Genomic DNA, 19,026 nt, shown 5'->3' on the forward strand with positions numbered 1-19,026 from the left:
CTCTAGAAGAGTGGACTTTTCAAGAATGAGTATCTATCACACTTTTATTTTGGTTTTGTAATGAGATGTGTGACAGTCACATGGTGCATCTTGGGATATGTCTATACTGAAGCGGAGTGTTTGCTTCAGAGTTTGGATAGAAAGACACATTAGCTTTGCTTGAATTACAGTGCTAAAAACAGCGTAGTCAGGGATGGCAGCTCTGGCTAGCCACCTGAGTACAAACATGCCTGGAGCCCCTGGGAATGTACTTGGGTGGCTAACCCGAACTACTGCCCATATTACCCTCAGCTACACTGCTACTTTTAGCGCACTAGCTTGAGCAGAGTTAGGACATGTTTGACTCCCCGAGCTGGGAAGCATGCTCTCAGATGCAGTGTAGATGTACCCTTAGTGGAGTGAATCTTAATAGGCACGAACCATCACAAAACCACATGCAATGAAGATTTGTATTTTTTGAATTTCATCTTCACCCTATAGGGTCAAATGAAGCTGAAACTTAAAGCACAATCCAAAGGGAGTAAAGAAGCTCAAAACAATACTAAGGAAAAGTCTTCTTTAAATGAGTAGGAACCACGCAGCAAGTATCATACAGCTCTGTTCCATGTCCTTTTCAGAAATGTTTGATCTTGACTATTTTTTTAAACATTGGATTTCTTTCTCTATTTCATTTTGCCCAGACGTCACATCTGTATGCCAACAGCAGGCAGGGCAGGGCGCAACATGCTCTTCATGCCTTCCCCTTCACTTTGCTGTACATCCAGCTTTCACTAAGTGAAGGAATTAGGTCATCCTGAAATTTTTTTCTCCCATATGGCAACGAAACAGCAAGCTGCTCCCTCATTACACGACTGACAGAGTGAGTCAGTGGTGAACAGGGGGAAAAAAGAGCTTGTTCAAAATCCTTCCATTTCAGTAATTCGAGGTGCTGTTATTGACACAGGGGAGGAAATTTAAAAATAGGATTCTGAATCCGAGGTGTGAAAGGCTAGAATTGCTTCAATGCTGGTTAATGGAACCACAGCATAGTTCGTGCATGTTAACAGAAGTAGGCTTAACAAAGTCCCGTGGGTGGATGCTGAAGGTAGACAAATCACTAATCAGATGACATAAGGTGCACATTTTTAATACTGAGGGTAACCAAGTAACTTCATATCATGTAAGTCTTAAATCAAGACTAGACATTTTCTAAAAGATATAGCTCAATCAGGAGTAACGAGTTTAATGCAGAAATTACTGGGTGAGGCTTCATGGCATCTGTTATGCAGGAAGCCAGACTAGAGGATCATAATGGTCCCTTCTGGTCTTAAACACTGTGAATCTATGAGTAAGTTTATTCCTTTTATAGTGACTCCTTATTGTGAAATTACAATCCACTGTAATCACATTCTACTGTGCTAATCCCAGACATTGGATTAAATACTGTATTCATTGGTACTTCACACTAACACTTCAATAATGGTGCCATTAGAAGGGACGCTCATTTTAATATAAATTTTATAGCAAGAACATCCAGAGTTACTATTGTGAACAAAAATTCTGGCAGAGATATTATATATCATGCTTTAGGGTTTAAACCGATCTCTAAGTATTAGGGATTAATAGGAGACCTAATGTGGGAGGAAGTTTATTCCACATCCGCCTAGAGACTTACACCTTCCTCTGACGCATCTGGTGCTGACCACTGTCAGAAACAGGATATTAAACTAGATGGAGCTCAGATCTGATCCAGTCTGGCAACTTTATGTTCCTAGCCATTATGACCTCAATGCCACAACAAACTTCTTGTGGGTAGACCTACATGTAAGAAAGAAAATCCTTCTGAACATTGAATCCATGATTTCCCTTTGCACTGATAAATCCCCAAAATCAGCAGGGTTTTGTCTTCAGTATTTGTGGGCTCCAAAGCTCAACCCATGTTAGTTTTCCAGTTGTGTCCTTTCCCCCTCTCCATCTTGACCCCTTCCCTCATACACAACCAAGAATCATCTTCTCTGCTGATTGTAATTTTGGAGCTAAACAAAACCAGCTGAAGCTTGGGGGCACCTTCTGGGCAAGCACAATGAGTAAACACTCTGCCCCATACCTTTTCCTAAAATGAGGGATTCTCAGACCACCATTTCCTTCCCTCCACACTCAAGCATGTGGTCCCAAGTGAGGAGTCTCCTTAGGCCAGTTAACCTGCTCTGCTGCCATATCTGGGGGTGCTCTCCCAACCACAGGCCTTTTCCCTATTACTATTTTCACACTGATAACATCACTCCCCTTGCCTGGGCATGCAGACAGGTAGGACAGAGACCACTCCATCACAGGCTTTGATGTTATCTCAACAGATAAGGCGAAAGTGGGCGGATAGTTATTACAATTAGTTACTGAGCATGCGTTACAGAAACATATTTAATTAGTTGTCCTTCTCTTTTTAAATAATAATAAAAAAATTTGCAACGAGACTTTCCTGGCAGAGGTCATGTTATATGCCAAGTCTGAAGGCTTTTGTCTCTGAGCCTCTGTCCATTTTTTAGTTACCGGTGAGCAAAAAAACATATTAAACTAATGAACAATCCGACCAAAAAGGTACTGCTGGAGATGAGGAAAATCTTACTGATGAGAGGAGAGAGAGAGAAAACCTAAACAACCTGATTCCTTGAAGTCTTTCCATGGGAATACCATACAGTCAGTGCAGTTTTGGAGAGCCAGAGCTGGACAGAGAGTATAAGGGACAAGGGAGCAGATGTTCACTTTGGCCTGTTGTGGCAAATTGGTGGATTTTTTCAAAGTGGTAATGGCTTCAGCTCAGCAGTTTATACTCCTCCCTCACCCATCCTTAGAAAAGATATCATGTAGACACAGCTGAGACATCAATGACAGCATGACTTATGAGTGAGCCAATGTGGGGGACTGTAAGGCAAGGGAGACAACCTTCTACGATGGCAGTGCTTATCCCCCACAGTCTGAGAGACTAGACCTGGATTTGCCAATAGATCCATGGTCCCTGTGTGGTTACAAGTCTACGCTTCTTGATTCCTGTATGTAGTGATGAGTTGCAATACTGTTAACTATTACGTTGTGTTTAAGTCCTGTGCTTATAATTAAGCATATACTTAAGTTTCATCCTGTATAGGGGTGCGTTTCTGAGTTGGGGCCTATACCATGTAGTGCATGTACAGAGGACTGGACACTTTGAATGGAATAGTTTTTTCCTTTCCATGGATTTTCTACAAGGGGGAAGCATTTGGTTCAATGAGTGCGATGATAGGATAGCATAGCATAGTCTTCTGAGGTAAATGGTGGGAACCATCCCCTGAGACAGAAAGTTAAGAATGACTAGATCAAAGGTTATAATGGAATTTAGTGCCATATGGAATCTTTATTCTAGTGTTCACTATAGCAACCTCCATACTGGAGTATATAAAAAATTTAGAAGACTATAAATCATGCAGTATTTTAGTGTTTCTGCTATCTTCCTAAACTTTTCTGCACAATTACCCTAACTTTTCTGATACAGTGGATGAGAAAATTCTCTAGATAATGTAGTTCATTTCCTGCTGAGAATACATACTCTGAGATGGAGACTGGTGTCTGAAAATTATCATTAATTCTTCCCCTATTGCTTGTCAGTCAGTAAAGTGGATACAGAACTTGGGTTTTTCCATGTGGATCTGCTTCTGAAATGTGGTAACAAAGACCTTGCTTTGCCAGCCTCAATTCTGGTGAAATAGTTAATATAAACCCATTGACAGCCACAGCTATGAAACAGCTCTTATAATATCATTTAAAACATGGAAAAGGCTTTGCTTGTTTTGCTTCTGTATTTTGGAACCTACTGCTATTCAATTTAGTGCGCTAAATGAACTCATATCATATCCCATTATTGAGGAAAATGACCACCTGCCTCCCCCATATGTTGACTTCAGTTTTAAATACCTGCATTCGAAAGTCTTGAAACTCATTAAAGTGACAGTGCTTTCAGTACACAGAGTATGGCACTCAGAACAAAGGATTGCAGGAATCATTATTTTCTAATCTGGAAGCTTGTTTTTTCTTTTAAAACTCTGCTTTATTGTCCACTCCTCCAACTATGTGGTGACCTTATGGATAAATTTGGTGACAATCATCTGCACACAGTCATGCATTATCGGGTTCATTTCCCCCCCCCTTTTTTTTTCTTTTGCGCAAATGCTATTTCTTTTTTGGCCTTTTAGTCATCTGGTGGTATTCATTTGAAATATTGAAAGATGATAGTTTCATACATTTAAATTAAGCAATGCTTAAAAAAATACAGCTCAAAACATCTCCACAAAATAAATATAAATATCTGAATCTGAACTTTCCTAAATTTGGGTGGTCCACCTCTGATGATCTGGCCAGACTAATATAGAGATTTTAAAGCTATGAACTCAGATCCAAAGGGAGATCTAGATCAGAGGTTCAGGTCCAGAGTTTCTTTTGAGGCCCATATTTATTATTAACATGGAGTAGGATTGTAAGCAAAGGCAATGGAAATCTACAATGTGATTCTATGGATTCGTCAAAAGTTTCCTATGGGTCTTTATTAACTCTGACTATGAAATTACCAATACAAACGAGCTTTCATTTGGTGGAGCTTTTGTTTCTCTATTTCTTATGATCACGAATTTAAACTCTGAGCAAAGCAAAAATGGGTTTGGTCAGAAAGTTTTAAAATTGATCAACTTGTTTCTTTTAAGACTTACTGGATACTTTCCTTTTGAGCACCCAGTAGGAAAGCCAAATGCTGCTCCCCTCTCCCCCTACCAAGGTCATACAAGTCCCAAATGCAACACAGACAATGTGCTTCCATTGTATGGGGCAAAGCAGTTATGGAGAGATGGCAGAGTTTCAGTACCCTGTGTCACAGAACAGTTTCTTTCAGTGGATTTCCAATAGGTCATTGGGGGAGGAAGGACACTATAATTAGTGTCTTCAGGAACCAAAAGCCCTGTATTGTGGAACAACAGCATAGTGTCTTCAACCCTGTAGAAATCCACTGCAGCACACTGTTCTTGCTATTGTGTGCAAACTCTCTTTGTCATCTCGCCATGAGCTGCCACTGTGCTGAGAGAGGGGTCCATCATAACAAGCCCCACATATTGGTGTACTGCCCTGTATAAGGCCATGAGCATTTGGTCCTAGGTCTGGTGTCAGAAATGACTCACAGGCTAGATTACATCATTTAAAATCACAGCCTGGCATTGAAAGTGGTGCATGTTTGCACCAAGATAGAGGGAACGTCAGAAGCATCCTGCTGCAAAGAGCCAAAATGCCTCCCAGAGATCCGTGGTACACAAGGAGAGAATGCACATTGCTATACCTCTGTGCAGTATATTGCCTTAATGTGGCTGGACCAGTGTTGCTGGCTGACACAGGGTGAGGAAAGGAGATCCCTTACACCACCTACTCTCTGATGCTTCCTGTACCATTTGGGGGTCTGGCAAAGCCCCAGAATACGGGAACAGCAAATGTGGCTTACAGCTACCTTTACCTCCATGTAAAGACTCCCTTCCTGCCCCCAAATAACTGAGTGTCAGGCCCTACGTCAGTGATCCAAATATACTCACTGAGTTAAATACTAGCGAGTTTAAACTAATAGAGGAAGGAAGGCTCAGTGGTTCAGGTGCTAGCCTAGGACTTAGAAGACCTGGTTCAATTCCCAACTCTGCCATAGGCTAGCTACATGACCATAGGCAAGTCATGTAGCGTAATATTTTCAAAAGTGCCATAATTCCATTTTCAAAAGACTTTCAGTGAAATTTAGCCCCTTTTGAAAATGTTATTTGTAGTCTTGCTGGGCATGACTTCCCCATCTGTAAAGCAGGGATAATGGCACTTCCTTACATCAAAGGGGTGATGTGAGAATGCTGTCACACTGTCTGGAGTACCTAACTCAGGGCAGACTGGTGGTGTGTTCTATAATTAGATTTCACCAAGCCAGTAACAAATTTGAACTCCTGGATCACTATGACAGTCTTACCACGGAGTCACAGAGAGTCCCCTTAGACTGTCCAGTCTATATTGCCAACCAGACAAACTGCATTTCGTGACAAATGGTCATGTACACTGAAAAAAATCACACAATGTTCAGGTTACTTCCAGTTCTGCGAAACCAGTCACTTACGCCGAACCAATTGGTACCCTAGATCCTACACCAAAAACAACCTCTGAAACCAATCCTATAATAAACTATCTAAAGGTTTCTTAATTAGGAAAAAGAAATAAGAGTTAAAGCAAGCAAAGATATATACACAAATGAGTTATCATCTAAATCCTAAGAGTGACAGAGTTATAGTCATCTGTCAATTCAAAGTGTCTTTCTCGGTGAACCCAGAGGATCTCTGCCTCAGGCCTTGTCTACACTACACACTTTTGTTGACAAAACACTGGAGGTGTACACACTGCAGTGCTCCTCCCGCCGATTTAACTTGCCCTCTATACTGACATAATACAACCACCTTCACGAGAGGCATAGAGCTTTTTGTGATGAAGTTAGAGTGACACAATGTCAGTATAGACACTGTGTTGCTTACATCACTGCAACTGGCCTCCAGGAGGTATCCCATAATGCCCACCGTGAGTGCTCTGGTCACTGTTTTAAACTCCGCTGTCCTGCAGCCAGTTACAAAGCCATTCACCCCTCCCCTTTCAAAGCCCATGAAGTTTTGAAATTGCTCTTCCTGTTTGCTCAGCTGAAGAGCTCACATCGCAACTGTGAAGCTGAGCAGGCCCGCTCCAGACAGCAAACACACTCCTGCCTGGACTACATGGGAGGGCATGGATCTCCTGGGTCTGTGGGGAGAGAAGGCTGTGGCTTTGTGGCTGGACCTGTGGGGAGAAATCACTGTCGGGAGGCAGGGGGCGAGAATCACAAGGACCTCCCTACATCCCCCTTTTGATTCCATGTATCTTCTGGGGCCGTAGCACTACCCAAGGCACTCCACCCCGTGGGAAATTAAACACAATGACAGCAGCAGGTATATAGGGCTCTAGGAAATCCGTGTTAACGAGAACACAGATGGAATCACAGGATCAAAATATTAACACTGAATCCTGCTCTCCCCACCACAAGGATTGCAGAAGCAGGCTGGTAGGGCGGGCTGCATGGCTGACTTCCCTGCAGCCACACTTAAAGAGACAGCGTGCTGACAAACTCACTCAGGCACACACACTCTCTCACACACTCCCCCAACACACACACTGTCTCTCTCTCACACACTCACCTGTGGACTTCTTGTGTTACTGTTCAGCAATGTCAGTTTGGTTATATTAAGGAGTGCTACTTTGAAAAGTGATTTAAAATGTGTTATTTTTTGGGCACACACAGCAATCATTACAAGGTTCATAGCATGGTGCAAACAAACAATGCCAGGCTTAGCACACATTACTGTGGCTCAGTGTTAAAATGCTCCTTCCAGGCCTCCCTCAGCGGAATAGTCCCCACATTGTTCTCCTCTTATAGCCTTGTGTTCATAACACACAGCACAATACTGAATAGCAGTGCAGGATCCATGCTTTCTGACAGAGATAGCTGGCTCCCAGGTTACCAGGGCAGTTGAAAAGTGGCTGGAAGCCTAGTAGGATGCTCATGAAATGATGGAATTGAGAAACCTACATCATGTGATGCTGAACCTGCCCGCAGGAGGCCTTGCAAACCCTTCCCAAAATACCCTGTGGCCAGTTGCACAGTGAGATAGCTACCCATGATACACTGCTCTCTATGTCAATGCAAGAGCCTGTATTGGGGATGCACTCTCCCGACACAAGTAGCACAGTGTGGACATGCAACAGTGGTTTAATTACAGTGGTAGCTGTATGTCAATGTAATGTAAGTCAACTTAACTTTGTAGCATAGACATGGCCTCAGTTTAGAGTATGTGGCACTGTCATAGTTCAAGGAGCGAAGGGAGATATGGAACATTTTCCTGTGTCTTTGTTTATTTCCTTCATTCAGCTTCCAAGTGCACTGGACAAGCTCCCTTGCATGTAGCATTTCCAAGGTGCCATAGGGCCATTAACCAAGCCTTTATATTATGATGTTCCTTGATGGCCCATCTGATTTTGATAATCCTTCTGGATGGGTGAGGGGATGAGATAGAGAACAACGATTTCTGTTCCTGAGTTTAGAAAATGTCAGCGCCAACATTTTCTAAATTGTTAAGAAAATAGGCAAGTTTTGCTTTTAGCATGGAATATCGATATTAGAAGTGAGATTAATGTGTGCAGCAATTTACAAGCATTTCATAGAGTCTAAAATACTACCTACATTCTTATAAACTAACGTAGAGCTCCAGCGATGAGGTTGTCAGTTCTTAGCTAACACCTGCAGCCTAGGCAAGAGCTGGCACCCAGTTTACCAGCATCACAAATACATAAAAAGATTCTGAAGTGGGGCCATATAAGTATCTAACATAGATGGAAATGCTGCACTTACTTATAATACATATATCTAGGCTTGGAAGGATTAGATTATTACTGGTAAATGTCAGTTTCAGCACACACACACACAATCTGATGAAAAAAATATTTCCTTGATAAGAATCGAACTTTACAGATGGGCAAAGAAAGAAAAATGCTGCTTGGGAACTTATTAAAGTTTGATTTAATATATAAAGACTATTTACTTTATATATTTTGACATGTGAAGTTGGCCATTTGTGTTTCATTGGTTTATAAACTTTAACTTTTTGAAGCTGAACATCTACTGTCATTAAATAATAATTGTCCAACTCCCCTATTGTCTGACTCGCCCCCTAATTTCCTGCAAATGTGAAAATATAAAACTAAAACAATCTAAAAAACAACTAAAAATAAACGTCAATATTATCCATTGAAATTATATTAAAAAAAAAAATCAAGTGCAACCAACCATACTTGTATCCCTCTCATTCTAAAGTCAGAATTTTCTCAGCTGTGGTCTGATGGTGGGCATAATCCTCTTTCCACTGAATTCACTGGTAAAATTTCTGTTGATTCCATCAGGAGCCTCAGTTAAAATACATGCTTATTTGTAATGTCAAATTCTATAGTTCAGTTAATGTAACGTGCAAACGCAGTGTTAAGATAACTTCCCAATAGGGGGTGCTATAATATGATTATGCACTTTTGAGAAGTGCTTGAGGACAGCATATGTGGAAGAAGAATTAAAGTTGGAATGATTAACTCTCTTGGGTCTTTCTTCTTTTGTGCTTAAACACTGAACATACAGTGCAGGCTAATATTTCTATTTGTTCTCTAGGCCTGTTGGCCTTTGCCATACACACAGTCAGAGCATGCTCTTTTAGGACTGTTCATGTGTGCAGGAATAGTACAGTCCAGTCCGTAGACAACAACAGCAGATTAAGTCTATGTTTGAACCTAGAGCTAGGGAATGTATAGATTTCTGAGCTGATTTTCAAAATCAGAAGCTCCTAAATGTAGCTGCCTGCAATACATGCAAATGCTGCCAAATTTCAGGTCTACAGGAGCATTCAGAGTGTAGTGCCCAACTGATCAGTCATTCCCTACAGAAGCTCACAGGCTTCTTACAAGTCAGAGTGAGTCTTCTGTTCCCTTGAAATCAGACCAAGAAAAAGCTTGCTGTAAAAGTTCACATGTCCCATACAGTCTTGTAATGTTAGTTTCAAACATGCATTGCAAAGGTGGTGGGAAGGCTGGGAGTGGGGGAGGATAAGGGAGGCAGAAACCAGGCCCGGTTAAAAAATATCAGCTGAAAAACCCCCACACATTTGTAAGTGCTCGTAAATGTTTTCAATGTATATTTGCTTGACAAGCCCAAGGATTCCTTCTTGATCAGAGCCATGTAACATTTAAACTGTGATGAAGAATGGAATAGAACAAGAAAAAGAAGAGCTGATTTCTCAGGAAGATTATTTCTCCTGATATGAAGTTCTTAGCCGTAAATCCTTGTAAGACTGGTATACTCTGAAAGAGAGAGTTGAAAACATGAATAGTAAATATAAATATAATATAAAACGAAGACACATAAAAAGGAGAAATTATCACTGTGTATCTTTCATTGGTTTTAGGCTTTCCCAGTGCACAGCTTGAAGGGGAAGTTAACTGAGACAGCCAAATTAATCAAAGTGCAATGCAGGAGTTCCTGATTGCTGTTGCTTGCTAGCAGTGATCCAGATCTGTGAAGATCTTACTCAGCAACATCCACTGATGTTAATCAGGGAAGCAAAGCTCTCATCATGTAAGAAGTTGGCTGAGAATGCTCAGGGCTCTGATGTGGCATTCAGGATAGTCCTCTGTTGGGGAACATATGGAGTTTCTTCACTCCTGTGCTCAGATGCATTATGTCTCTGGAATGCACCCTTCTTCCCAGAGCTCCAAATTATAAGTAGGGAGTGTGCTTGCTATGACACCCTTTTAGGGATATAGCATATACTACCCTGTGTAGGTTGCCAGGTCTTTAGGACCATCTGGAGAGAGGCTTGGGGAGCTGTCCCCACATACATCCTGTCAATTCCCAACTATTTTGAGGTGGTTACAACCCTGGGGGCACTAGCAAGAAGCACTGCCTGCTTTTAGGAGGGAGCAGAGACTGCATGTGTAGCTTTTTCTCTGCATGGAGAACAGAAACACAGAGTGCCTTGCACCTACACAAGAGAGAGCCACAGTTTTGCCTTTAATAGTATCAGTACTGCTCCTTCGCTGTGGTAGTAGATGTTGAGGCCTGGGAGGTCTGTTTCCCATTGAAAAAATAATCAGAGACAAGGAGCTTGGATATTTTCTTGGTGTAATTTTTTTATTTCTATATTGTATGAAACACACACACCAATCCTAGAACAGAGGTAATCACAAACACCATGCAGACAATCCCCTCTTTCAGGCATTTCAGCCCAACACAATGCCTGATTCTCAGGGAACAATTCTGCCCAAAGACTTTACTATAGACAGAAAGATTAAGGCAGACAGCAAACTCTCCTGTACCTCCAACAGCTCCCTCAGCATCACAAAATTAATAACAGTACCATATTTTCTCAAAAACTAACACAGCTCGCAAGCCAAGAACATTTGAACAAATAAAAGAACTTTAAAACAGCACTACCTGGTGACTCCTGTTAAAACAATGTTTTACACTTCCATCCTCGGATGTCAGAGTACTTTAGAAACATTAATTAAACCTTCTCACATTCCTGTGAGGTGGGTATGTGTTATCCCCATCCATACACCCATTTTAGGGATGGTGAAATTGAGGCGCACCGAGGTTGAGACATGGCTAAGCTGAGATGGAAGTTTACTGTTTTTACCAGAACTATTTCAACCTGGTTGGTTTTGAGCTAAGCACCTGGCTTCTTAGGTCATCAGTGAAGGTGTGTATTGTGCACCATAGGCAATATGTCTGGTTGCATTGCTGGTAACACAATTACACTTACAAGCATAGACATAAAGAAGCCTGCAAAGGCTTCTCAATACAAAATTGCACTAGGAAATCCTGTATTCGAACTGGCTGGTTTTCACCATAACACTAGCTTAGCACAACAGCCTGGGTCAGAGCTACTTTTGTGTTTGCTGAACCATGTCACCAATAATATCAATGAACCTCCACACACACAGTAGCTATTGATCAATGTAGGGTTTTAAAATGTAAAACTAAGATATAACTACATGCAGTAACTTTCCCTTTATCGTTCTTCTCCAGGCCTTCAGTTCATTTCCTTGTCACCCCCTCCGTTTCCCTTATCTTTTTTCCCCTCTTTCTCAGCCAGGCTTAGCCCTTCCTCTCCTGCCGTCTGCAATAAGAGGATTTTATTTTTTGGTCATTTAATTTCAGATAAATGGTGAATTGGGAGTTGTACATTACTCCTGATTCAGCTGTCTCACGGGAAAATCATTGGGGGACTTAGGTTGAGTTCAATGTGAACCGCCTCTGAGATACATAATATATAACTGGAAGGTCCGATGGGGAAAAGAGGAAGTTTTAAAAAGGCAAAATTGTTGCCACCAAGATGCAGCTTGAGAGTTATCTTTGCCTTTTTGGCCTTTCTAACAAGAATGCTTGAAGGTAAATCCAGATTTTATGAAACTCACAGTGATACATAAAAATTGCCATAAATGCAGGGATTCATAAAATGAAGGGAAAGTGCAATAGCTTACTATTAGTCTAACAAACAAATATCAGAAGCAGGTTCAAGTTGCAAACTTTAGATCTTGATCCAAATAGAAATGTCACAAAGCCCTAAGAGCCAGAGGTCAGATTTAGTATTTCAGATCATGCCCATCTGTAATTATTACAATGGCTTTTATCATTTTTCTATTCTCTCCCTCCCCCCCTCCCCAACCACAGACTTAATACTATAGCTATCTGCACATAGCTGTCTTCTAATCCTAATATGTCACTTCAAGGTTTATGTTAAACCCATATGTTACCACTTTCCACATGGTTGCAACACTCTGCATTTGAATTCATGCCTAACAATCTATCAACCCCAGTATGACACACGTGGTCTGTCAATATGCATTGCTGATATGTAAAGCTTAATAGTGGGATGCTCAAAAGCACTCAATGTTGGCCCAACGTTCCTCCCATTGAAGTCAATCGTAAATCGCCCATTGAATGCAATGAGAACGGAGTAAAGACAATGTCAAGTGCTTTTGAAAATCCAACTCTAAAGGCATCCCCACGTTCCGCAATACTGTTCTATTTGTGATGACGACTGAATGCCACCATCACTTTCAGAATAGCCTGGCAAGTTCTGCAGCTAAGCTAATCTGATAGGTCAGAGATTTGTTAGTTGTTGTTAAAAATTAACATGGAAAATACTATAGTTTTATTACATTTATAGAAATGGAAAGTTAAAAATGAATTTTCATGCCTTATAAGGCATTGCAAGTTTTGTTCAACTGGTCAAGAACTAATAGTCTCTAATTTTCAAATTATTTTAAAGTGGTTTTGAAACAAAAAAGTTTGTTTAAGAGAGACATTAAAGCTAGCCATATTTCTACCAGACTTGCTAGCTGTATTTCTACTTACTACATAAAATTGATATAGTTAAAAATAGCTGTGTTGACTCCCGTAAAATATTTTTTTTTTAAAAAGGTGGGTTTTAATTGTGTTATTTCATTGGTGAGAAGTTTTACTACTAATTCTACTACCTTGCTCTTATTTAATGCTTTGTATCTATAGATCTCAAAGCCATTTATAGAAGATATAAGTTTATTATCCTCATTTACAGCTATGGAAACTGAGGCCTGGTCTACTCTGAAAAGTAATATCAGCATAGCCACGTCAGTCAGGGGGTGTGAAAAAACACCCCCTGACTGTACAGCTCCATTGCTCCAGGATAGCATATACAAGAATTTGCACTCCCTTTTACATTCACTCAAAGAACCAAAATAGACTGATCAGAATTTTGAAAAGATATTGGGTGTGACTATATATCACATAATTAAAACATAGACCCAAAATGTTCAAACTTGGTTACCTAAAAGTGATGTACCTAAATGTCTACAAAGACACCAAAATAAGTGGGCTAATCTTCAAAGGTGCTGGGCACCCCCTTGTCCCCTTGACTTCAGTGGAAATTGTGCATGGGCATTTATTTAGTTGCCTAAACATATATTTATATACCATTTTTTAGTCACCTAACTATTTTGGCCCAATTGAACCCCTCCAAGTCTGGGCTGAGACACATTTAGGAGAAGGTTACATTGATGCAGTTGGGTTGCTATTCCTTGTAACTAGAATGTACTTTTGTTCTTTCTGTTTTACAGACAGTTTAATTGATATGGTGTCAAAAACACCAAATGTTCAGTCTGTGCTATGGGCTCCCACAAGGGTAATTGAAAAGGCAGCACCAGTGGGTACTTTTGTCTCAAACTCTCTACTGTAGATTAAGTCGCAGACTCCTGCCTTCTCCTTCTACAGGTCCCAATGGAAGCACTTGTGCAACATCTATTTTTATTAGCAGCATCCCACCAGTCAGCACAGGGTCCACGACTATTTTCTGTTCTCAAACCAATGATTTCCTATTTACAGAGATACCCAGAATTCATTCAGTACCATTGAAATTGGTCCTTCTCCATATACAACAAAGCCTTCAGACTTCTAATTATTTTGTTCTACCCAGATGAACCCCCCTCTTCGTATTTGGCAACAATTACACTATCAGAATTACCTTGTGTGTGGACCACCAAACACCTAATTTCTGGTCTGAAGAGGGTGAAGCCTCATCCCCCAGGCAAGTTCTTAGTGCCTGTTTGTTGCAGTTATTTCTGTATTGGAAGGTTCCCAACAATGACAAGGCTACACTACTGCTGGAAAACCTACTTTGTTGTGGTTGACTCCTAACCCTTGATATTAGTGCCTATTCTGAAGACACATCTCTTGTTATTGCCAATGACCATTGCTAATGCTGCTGCCCTGCTCCTCTTCATTTTGTGCAGATGTTTCAAATGACCAGGATAGACCTCAGAAGACAGCTGCACTGAGGACACAGCCCCAGCTTCTCAGCTGCTGTACATGGATGTAGCTCATTAACTTCAGTGGAGCTATACCAATTTACACCACCTGAGAATACAGTGTATATTACATCTAATGCAGACAGGAGAAAGATACAGGTAATTCAATGGCAATAAATGTGTAATATGAAAGGTAGAGGGCAGTTGGCCTTAGAACAAGGCCATATGCTCCTGGATGATATACTCTGTAAATGTGATGAAAAATAAAGTGTACAGAAAATAAATATCAGATAGGCATATGCAGTCAGTTTGTTGCATAACAGAGGAATCAACCAAGAGAAATCTAGACAAGGGACTCCTGTCTGATCCATGGCTTGTTCAGAGGGATACAAAAAGGGCTAGGTGGTTTAAAATAATATGTATCTGAGTGCAGCCTGAAAAATGGAATGGAAAGGAATCAAAGTAGGAGAGCAGTTGCCCTTAGGATAAGGATACACTCACAGACAGTGTATTTTGTAAATGCGATGTAAAATAAAAATGAAGTGTGCAGCAAATAAGTGTCAAAGACAGAAAGGCACAGTGGCTTAAATGTAAACAGTACAAAGAATGATCTAGCAATTGTGAGGTCAGGACTGAGAGACAGGAAACCTGCATTCTATTCTGATCTCTACTACCAGCCTAGGAATTTAGGATTTCTGGGTCTCAGGCCTTGTTTACACTGAAAACTTTGGTCGACATAGCTACAGTGCCTAGGGGTGTGAAAAATGCTATGTCAACTTAACCCTGGTATAGATGCAGCTAGGTTGATGGAAGAATGCATCAATCAACCTCACTACCCAGAGTGTAGAGATAGCCTCAGTTTCCCTGTCTCCAATAAGGGGATAATAATATTTTTGGTGTCTCGAGAGCATTGGGTGAAAAGCACCATGAGAGCAAGATACTAATTATTATTCTACCACCAGCAGTTTGGTCTCTTATGGTCAAGACAAAGTCCTGGAATAATGGCCTAGGAAGGACCACAAGCAGATGGAGTACTACATAAAGGAGATCAGATGAAAACCAAATATAGGTTGTAAAACAAATAAATAGCCTATAATCAGTGGTATTTTGATGGTTAATACAAAAAACCAGCACAGACTAATATTGTGTATATTGTCTTGAAGAAAGAAAAATAACTATAGGCCAAAGAAACACATTCTTCTTCTACTAAACAGGGATATAGAAGCAATACCATATAATTTATATGACTGATCACAAACAGTCATGGTCCAAACCATACAGCCAGTAGTTCCCACGACTTCTGGAGTGAGCTTAATACTGAGAAATTTCCCCACAAAGCTTGGTTGAAATTTTTGATGCAAATGTGAAAAATGTAAAGAAAAGTTCAGAAATTGTGCAAATTCAAATGCAGGCAAGTTTCAATAGAAAATGTTTTTGTGACAAATATTTCACTCAGCCCACTAAGAACAGCAGAGCATATAAATCTAGAACCTTCCATCCTCTCTCATTGTTCATAGGTTGGAGGTCAAAGGAATGCACAAGCATCGAGGTGCTAAAAACAAGTATCAGTATCAGTAAGATGTTAGCTGTTGTGTCTTCTTAATTATTCCTAGTACTCTACCTAGCTTCTGGTTACTTACAAGATTTAGGTCTCCACACCGATTGTCACATTCTCCTTGAAACTTGTCATGTCAACCTAACAACTTTCATAAATGCTAAATTAACTTTTTAAAAAAATAATTAAATAAACCAGGAAAAATGCTCAGACCAGCTGCAGGAGACAAAGGGTATGTCTACACTACGGGATTAATCCAAATTTAGATAATTCGAATTTGGGAAACAGGTTGTATAAATTCGATTGTATGCGGCCACACTAAGCACATTAATTCGGCGGTGTGCGTCCATGTACCGGGGCTAGCGTCGATTTCTGGAGCGTTGCACTGTGGGTAGCTATCCCATAGCTATCCCATAGTTCCCGCAGTCTCCCCTGCCCATTGGAATTCTGGGTTGAGATCCCAGTGCCTGATGGGACCAAAACATTGTCGCAGGTGGTTCTGAGTACAGCCTCACCCCTCCCTCCCTCCCTCCCTCCCTCCCTGCATGAAAGCAACGGACGGCAGACAACCATTTCGCACCTTTTTTCCTGGGTGAACACTGCAGACTCCATACCACGGCAAGCATGGAGCCCGCTCAGCTCAAGACAGCAGTCATGAACATTGTAAATACCTCGTGCCTTATCGTGCAGTTTATGCTGAACAAGAACCTGGAAAACCAGGCGGAGAGGAGCAGGCAACAGCAGCGCGGTGACGACAGTGATGAGGATATAGACATGGAATTCTATCGAACCGCGGGACCCGGTGCTTTGGAGATCATGCTGTTAATGGGGCAGGTTATAGGCATGGAACGCCGATTCTGGGCCCGGGAAACAAGCACAGACTGGTGGGACCGCATAGTGTTGCAGGTGTGGGACGATTCCCAGTGGCTGCGGAACTTTCGCATGCGTAAGGGCACTTTCATGGAACTTTGTGACTTGCTTTCCCCTGCCCTGAAGCGCCAGAATACCAGGATGAGAGCAGCCCTCACAGTTGAGAAGCGAGTGGCAATAGCCCTGTGGAAGTTTGCAACGCCAGACAGCTACCGGTCAGTCGGGAATCAATTTGGAGTGGGCAAATCTACTGTGGGGGCTGCTGTGATGCAAGTAGCCAAAGCAATCACTGAGGTGCTGCTACACAAGCTAGTGACTCTGGGGGATGTGCAGGTCATAGTGGATGGCTTTGCTGCAATGGGATTCCCTAACTGTGGTGGGGCGCTAGATGGAACCCACATCCCTATCTTGGCACCGGAGCACCAGGGTACCCAGTACGTAAACCGCAAGGGGTACTTTTCAATGGTGCTGCAAGCACTGGTGGATCACAAGGGACGTTTCACCGACATCAACGTGGGGTGGCCGGGAAGGGTTCATGATGCTCGCGTCTTCAGGAACACTAATCTGTTTAAACGGCTGCAGCAAGGGACTTACTTCCCGGACCAGAAAATAACCGTTGAGGATGTTGAAATGCCTATAGTTATCCTTGGGGACCCAGCCTACCCCTTAATGCCATGGCTCATGAAGCCATACCCAGGCAGCCTGGACAGGAGTCAGGAGCTGTTTAACTACAGGCTGAGCAAGTGCAGAATGGTGGTAGAATGTGCATTTGGCCGTTTAAAAGCGCGCTGGCGATCGCTACTAACTCGCTCTGAGCTCAGCCAAAGAAATCTCCCCATTGTTATTTCTGCTTGCTGTGTGCTCCACAATCTCTGTGAAAGTAAGGGGGAGACCTTTATGGCAGGGTGGGAGGCTGAGGCAAATCGCCTGGCTGCTGATTACGCGCAGCCAGACACCAGGGCGATTAGAAGAACACACCAGGAAGCGCTGTGCATCAGAGAAGCTTTGAAAACCAGTTTAATGACTGGCCAGGCTACAGTGTGAAATTTCTGTTTGTTTCTCCCTTCATGAAAACCAGCCCCCTTTATTGACTCATTCATTCTCTGTAAGCAACCCACCCTCCCCCCAGCTTTCTTTCAAAGGTAATAAAGTCACTATTGTTTAAAAATCATGTATTCTTTATTAAGTGATTATAAACATAGGGAGAGAACCAAGAAGGTAATCTGGGTGAGGTTTGGGAGGAGGATAGGAAGGAAGTCTAAGGCCACTGATCAAATTCAATATAATGACAGCCTTTTGGTTGGGCTGTCCCCTGGGGTGGAGTGAGAGGGTGCACGGAGCCTCCCCCCCCGCATTCTTACACGTCTGGGTGAGGAGGATATGGAACATGGTGAGGGGGGAGGTAGGTTATACAGCGGCTGCAGTGGCAGTCTGTCATCCTGCTGCCGTTCCTGAAGCTCCACCAGACGGCAGAGCATGTCCGTTTGATCACGAAGCAGCCCCAGCGTTGCAGCCTGCCACCTCTCATCTCGAGCGTCCCTCAAGACCTCACGTTCACTGGCATCTTTCCTAAATTTAGATTCAGTGTCCTTCCACTCATTCAAATGAGCTCTTTCATTGCGGGTGGATTTCATTATTTCTGTGAACATGTCGTCTCGCGTCATCTTTCTACGACGCCTTATCTGAGATAGCCTTCTGGACGGAGGAGGGAGGCTTGAAACATTTGCAGCTGCTGGAGGGAGGGTTGAAAAAAAGTAGAGAAGTTTTTAAAATGATACATTTTACAGAACAATGCTTATACTCTTTCATGGTGAACAACACTATTCACATTACATAGCACATGTGATTTCAGTACAAGGTCTCATTTTCCATCTTAATATTGAGTGCCTGTGGCTTTGGTGTTAGAGATCACAGACGCAGGTCCGGGCAACAGAATTCAGCTTGCAGGCAGCCATGGTAAGCCATTGTCTTTCGGCTTCTGCGCCCTCCTTTCCAACATACCAATCAAAGCCTGTTGACTGCTGAGGTTTTCCTGTTAACCTTCAGCAGCAGAAAACAAACTAACCCCCCCAACATCCAATTCTCTGGGATGATCGCTGTATCCCTCCCCCCACCGCGTGGCAGGTATCAGGGAAGATCCCTGCAGAAACCAAACTAACCCCCCCGCCCCCCCCCTCCCGCCA

Source organism: Terrapene carolina, unplaced genomic scaffold, assembly GCF_002925995.2.
Source record: "Terrapene carolina triunguis isolate 2854851 unplaced genomic scaffold, T_m_triunguis-2.0 Scaffold180, whole genome shotgun sequence".
Taxonomy (NCBI): domain Eukaryota; kingdom Metazoa; phylum Chordata; order Testudines; family Emydidae; genus Terrapene; species Terrapene triunguis.